Raw genomic sequence first — 6,869 nt, forward strand, 5'->3', positions numbered from 1 at the left:
GGTGCCTAGAGTAGGGGTGCCTGACATGAAGTGGAGAGGTGTGATGTGCTTTGGGAAAAGGAAGAGAGAGAATAATCAGTGCAGAAAAATCCATTAGTTAATTTATCTTTCCCAGGGGAGCTTTGTGGAAGGGTTCCACAAATAATGACAAAGAGCTAAGCCACGTGGTATTAAGAGAGCGAGATAGAATGTCAGTGTTTCCTAGACAGATTCCTGAAAGGCATATGGAGTCTGGGATCCGGAGGGGGGGAATTAATAACAGGTAATTCAATTCCATCTCACTCAGGTGGAAATGTGGTAATTGCCATGATCTGGGACTTTCGTTCCCTCTCATCTTATTTTTGGCAGGTAGTACTTCAGCTGGCTATAAAATGCCTTTCTTTCAAGCAGAATCTCTGTTACCCAAGGGAGTGCAATCTAGTAGGCATAGCAAAGAACTAAGAGTCACGACTTCTAGGCATTGCTGTGTGACATAGGCAAATCACATATAGCCTGATCCTATGATGTGCTGAGCAGCTGGGAAGTGCTGAGACTCCCTCAGTTCCCATTAAAGACAGGACAACCAAGGGCACTCAGCATCCTGCAGAACTGGTCACTGAACCCTCTGTGCCTTAATAACAGGAGTGTGGTGATGCCTGACTAATTAACGTTTGTAAAGTACTCTGAGATCCTTCAGTGAAATGGTTATATAAGTGGTATTATAATGTTTGCTTAGCAGAGAATGCCAAACTCAAGGTGTCAAAACAGGTTTAGTTATAACCTCCTATTTTTGCTTATACAAGACAAACAAACAAATAAATAAAATATAGATTTTCAAACACCCTCTATTTGGGCTGAAATTGCCCATCCTTGCTAAATAATTTCCTTTTAAAAACAGAAAATTCATGCAGTTTTTTCCAGTTAGGGTGGACTGGAAATGACAGGGGCGTTTATTCTGAAAAATTAATGTCACACTTCCATCACTCTATACCTACTCCCACCACCACGACCCAGCAGCAAACTGTAACTCACCCACACTCTTTGTGACATACAAACACACATTTTATTTGCTTAGCATGGAAGATATAGGGACATAATTTGCATGAGTGAGCCTATAAATGTCTCATTGAATCACATGCTGTAAAATCCTCCAAATCTACCACCTTAACAGCCAGAGCCAGAATGTGGATATCAGATTTTTTTAGTTTCATCAAAATTACAGCTGCATTCTGCAACACTCTTACCTTTTTTCAGGAATTTTTTAAAAAAATATTTTTTAGCTGCCAAAATATAGCCCTCACAGAATCAAATACATTGCTGCCTTGTTAACTCAACCTTGGAGAAAATTGTTTGCAGCTAAGCAATAGCAAGTCAAATCTTCAGGCTTGGTGCCTAACATTTTAAATGCTTAGTTACTGATTTGGGCACTTAAATGCAAGAGAGGTGCTTAATAAAGTTCTAACTTGTCCATGGTATAATTAAGGACAAGGGCTATGTCATTAACTGGCCCAGTCCCCCCTCTGGATGGACATCAGTTCTTGCTTCTAAGCCAACTGGGTCCACCACGCAAACCTTGATCATTGTTCCTAGCTCTGGGTCTGTAAGACACACGCCATGCTCAGACTACTTGATTAAAATCCTTCCATGGGATGTGCAACTCCACTGTCCCGCTGCCTGCACACTCTGGAACCAGTGCCTTAGACCTCCTGAGCCCCCATAGTCACTTGCGCACACTCAGAGCTCCACCTAGTCTCTAGTCACTCTGGGGTTAAAGGTTAACCACTTCGAGAACATGGCAAAAGGCAAAGAACAAGCTCAGCCGAGGTTAACACCTGTCACTTTACTCTTAAAAAAGAGAGAGTTACAGATCTTTATAAAATAACAGAAGTTCTGCGATGCCCCCTTCCTTAGTCTGATCTCACCCCTTCTGAGGTCTTGCCAGCATTTTAGACCAGGCAGAGGCCCCATGCCTTCTTTCTCCAGCCAGTTCCTTTTCCATGTGGCAGTGGATGACCCCACTCCATTGAGAAGCCATCCTCCTTAAATACAGTATCTATTCTCTTTTGCCATGTACCCATGCTAAGATATTCCAGCCCCTTCCCCAGTCAGGCTTCTGTGCAGAGTTTTCATTATTTCATGGGATTGGGACAGCAGTCAAGAGACAAAATTGATGGCCCTAGATTGCTCCGTGATGGCTTCTCAGTCATAGTCATTCAACTAGATGTCAAGTCTTTTTCCTACGCTGGTCACCTATCTGGAATGCAGCATAAGACTGACCTTACCAAGGTCAAACTGGTTTTTCAATACAGAATACAAAATGGTAGTCAACACACAAAATAGAAGACAGTGTACAAAATGGAAGTCATAATTTGTTCAGAGATATTCCACACTGTCACAGTCCCCATTCTGGTATGTGTTACAGAAACCTGCTTAGCCATTTTTGGCCTGTTTGATTCCAGCTGGGTATTTGGTCCAGTATGAACCAAAGAGGAATCACCAGAGAGATGAGGTGACTATGCATTTTGCAACCATTCTGAAGTACAGGGAGTCTTCTACCACAAGACTTCCAAAATTCACGGTGTTCATCTAGCATTTGAGTCCCTCTGTGGTGTTAAATCAGGATTAGATTTGGTCTACTGATTCCCACACGGCACTGCAAAGTCCCTGCCTGAGCTGATGAAGTGTCCACACTGCAGTGGCATTGGAAACAACAAGGCTGATAGTGCTTGGTGACTCCAACATCTGAGTAGATGGTGAATCCTTACAATCAGCTCCAGATTTCATGGCCACCATAATAACCAGTTGGCTATTGCCTTGATGACTTAGCTAGACCAACCATATTCTCATTTTAAGGCCAGGGTGAACATACACTGATACGGCAAAAGACTTCAGAGATGGTATGTTTCTTCTTATAGGTCACTCTATCCAGAGTTTGCTAGGGTTTTATAACAATCTTCTAGCTTCAATTCTTGATAGGAGGCACCCTATGCACTTTCTTAATTAACTTTGCTCTCACAAAGCCTTTTTAGTTTGACAAAGCTGGTGGAAGTAAACACATAGCTGTAGCCTGTCATATCCATCTGTTGTCTGACTTAGACAGTAATCTCTTTGGGGTAAGAACTATCTTTCTGTTGTGTTTGCACAGCACCTAGCACAATTGAGTCCTAGTCCTGCATAAACACATGCATGTTGACCATTGAAGGGGTGGGCTTCCACTTGTGTCTACATTTGTAGCAGACCTCTCCTATGTCACTGTGCAACTTGCTGTCAGGTATATCTGAACCAACAATTCGTAGCAGATAACCTTCAGCAAATATGTAAATGCTGTATGTTATTAAACACTTCCAGACTCCTGTGTATAGGCGACAGTAGACAATGAAACATTCAGATAGTTACACCACCATTTGCCTTTGAAAACTTCTCATATAGTGGCTTCTTACAAGAACTGATTTAATAGGATGAGAAGCTTCTTCAACACAGCAACGTATATACCATTTTGTCTTAATATTTTCTATTGATGCTGTACTACCTACAGACTTCAGCACCTTGTCTGTTTTACAACCTTGGTATTTTTTGCATCACCTCAAGCTTTTTCCTTCATCTCGTGACAACTCTCTTCTATATAGGACCCAACAGCCTAAGGGACATCTTTGTTATTAATGATTATACTTGATAAATCTTCCTAGAGCATGAGACCACTGTCTATCATGCTGACTAACATTGTGTCGTTTCCATGTTCTCGTTTGTATCCATACCTTGTCTTATATTTAGCCCTGAACTACATTACACAGTTAGGTCAACAAAAGGCAGTTTGGTTGACCTAACTCTGTAAGTGTCTACACTACAATTTTGCTCCCAGTGACATAACTCACCCACTACACTGAAGTAATAACTCCACCTCCCCAAGAGGTTGAAGTAGTTAGGTCAATGCAGTGTCAGTGTAGATATTGTATTGCTTACATCAACTGTTGCTGGCTTTCAGAAGCCATCCCATAATGCCTCACAATGACAGTTCAATCCGTGCAAGTGCTTCTGGTGAGGATGCGCACCACCAATACAAGGAGCAAAGTGAAGACATGCTCAAGTGATGTAATTACTATGACGGCTGTATGCCAATGTAAGTTAGGTTGACTTAATTTTGTAATGTCCTTAGATTGTAAACTGTTTGGGACAGGGACAGTCTTCCTGTTGTCTGTACAGTGCCTAGCACAATGGGGTCCTAGTTCATGTCTAGGGCTCCTAGGTGCTACAGTAATACAAATAATAATGCTATGGGTTCCTTCTGCCTGGATGTTATAGTCATCTGTGTTTCTCTTCATTTTGCAACAATTGTGCCACAGCTGGGTTCACTTTTACCAGGAGCTTTTATTTTGCAAAATAGTACCAAAATATTCCTTGGAGCAGGTTCCTGAAGGAGATGCACATCAAAGTCAAAGTAGGAAAACTGTGGGTGTGAACCATGCAATTTTTTCCAGTCAACAATAGCTGCCATTGGGTGTGCAAATGACTGTGTCAACACTGGAACTGGCAGTATGGTAAGGATTGTACATAGCCTGCCATCCTTGTACTGCCTCATGTGTGTTGGCATTCTTCAATATACTAAGACCCCAGATGGCTGCCATGCCGTGCTCATGTGGCCATACTGTTTTGTAACTGGGTGGCTTAAGTCACAGATGCACAAGCTCTGATCTATGTCCTAGCCTGTAACCCGTCCCTTGGGAGAGACCCCTTTAATGTTCTCTGGCCCAAGGACCCACAGGGGCAGTTCCATGGCTTCCAACACTCTGAAACTAGGCCTTCAGGCATGAGTAATCTCACTCTCTCTTCATGGCTCCCTGCAGTGAATCCAGCCAAGTCAGACTCATGCGGGAGAGACATGTACTTCAGGTTACAATACTCTCAGTATTTGAAGTGACACCAGGCAGCTTTTTCAAAACAAGGTAACAATTTATTAGTGGCCTAGAGATTCTGAAAGTCCTTAGGTCAGCAGAGAGAGGCAAAGGTTAAGATAGAGTTCAGTCTGGCCATCATCAGGGTGCCCTTGAGCCATGCTGCTGTCAAAGCCATCTTGGCTCGCTCTGTCTCTGACTCTTTGTCCTTAGTCTGAGGTGAGAGCTGCCGAGTGTCTTCCAACAGCCAACTCTTAACCCATCATTGACCCATGCTGAGTTCACATGTTCCACCTGCTGGAGATTCCCATGGATAAGTGTCAATTGTTCAGTCCTTGGGGGCTCCCATTATCTTGGTGGATCCTCCACATTGATATGGGTCAGTTTCAGCCAGTCCTTTAACAACCCATTAATTCTACCTCAGATAGTTATGTGACACAATCCCTCATGTCTCCTGCTCTGCCCCAAGACAGTTGAACTCTTTTGCACCCTTCTGGGTAGCATTGCAAAGTACAGAGGGAAACTGAGGCACACAGACATATTACAGAAATTTCCCACATCATCAGAGGTTACCAGGTGGATCATTGCATGATTACTTGATGAAGGGTCAATATTTGAGGAATTCAAAATCAATATTTACATGTGAAATGAATACAAATCAAAGATTTAATATAAATATATGGAGATATACTTATCTCCTAGAACTGGAAGGGACCTTGAAAGGTCATTGAGTCTAAGTCCCCTGCCTTCACTAGCAGGACCAATTTTTGCCCCAGATCCCTAAATGGCCCCCTCAAGAATTGAACTCACAACCCTGGGTTTAGCAGGCCAATGCTCAAACCACTGAGTTATCTCTCCCCGCTACCTCCCTACTACAGTAACACCTGTGTTTGAAAAATACTTGCAGTCATTACTCAATAAATACAATTAGAAATGTTTCTTCTTGGTGCTGACAATGAGGTGATAAGAAAAGACTGAGCAGTTGGCACTATGCCTTGTATTGCTCCAGCAAAAGAAGAACATTTCTGGGATTAATATAGCTGAAATACTTGTTGCCATCCATGTTAATTCATTGACGAATGCTTAAAAAATAACAATTATCCTTGGGCCCTTGTTTTGCAATAGCCTCTCCTGAAATCATTCTTTACCTTTTCACTTAACACTACAGCTTTCTGTGATCAGCTTCTTCCCTTCCTTTTGACACATGCTATACAGACACAGGCCTGGTCTACACTATGAGTTTAATTCGAATTTAGCAGCGTTAAATCGAATTAACCCTGCACCAGTCCACACAACGAAGCCATTTATTTCGAAATAAAAGGCTCTTAAAATCGATTTCTGTACTCCTCCCCGACGAACGGAGTAGCACCAAAATCGATATTGTAATTTCGAATTAGGGTTAGTGTGGCTGCAATTCGATGGTATTGGCCTCCGGGAGCTATCCCACAGTGCACCATTGTGACCACTCTGGACAGCAATCTGAACTCGGATGCACTGGCCAGGTAGACAGGAAAAGCCCCACGAACATTTGAATTTCATTTCCTGTTTGTCCAGCACAGGAGAGCACAGGTGACCACAGAGAGCTCATCAGCACAGATAACCATGCAGGCTGATAATCGAAAAAGAGCACCAGCATGGACTATACGGGAGGTACTGGATCTGATTGCTATATGGGGAGAGGATTCAGTGCTAGCAGAACTTCGTTCAAAAAGATGAAATGCCAAAACTTTTGAAAAAATCTCCAAGGGCATGATGGAGAGAGGCCACAATAGGGACTCAGAGCAGTGCCGCGTGAAAGTCAAGGAGCTCAAACAAGCCTATCAGAAAACAAAGGAGGCAAACGGTCTCTCCGGGTCAGAGCTGCAGACATGCCACTTCTACGCTGAGCTGCATGCAATTCTAGGGGGGGCCGCCACCACTACCCCACCTCTGACCGTGGATTCCGAGGCGGGGATAATCTCATCAGCCACACCTGAGGATTCTGCGGACGGGGAAGAGGAG

This window comes from Terrapene carolina, unplaced genomic scaffold (assembly GCF_002925995.2).
Source record: "Terrapene carolina triunguis isolate 2854851 unplaced genomic scaffold, T_m_triunguis-2.0 Scaffold50931, whole genome shotgun sequence".
NCBI classification, from domain to species: Eukaryota; Metazoa; Chordata; order Testudines; family Emydidae; genus Terrapene; species Terrapene triunguis.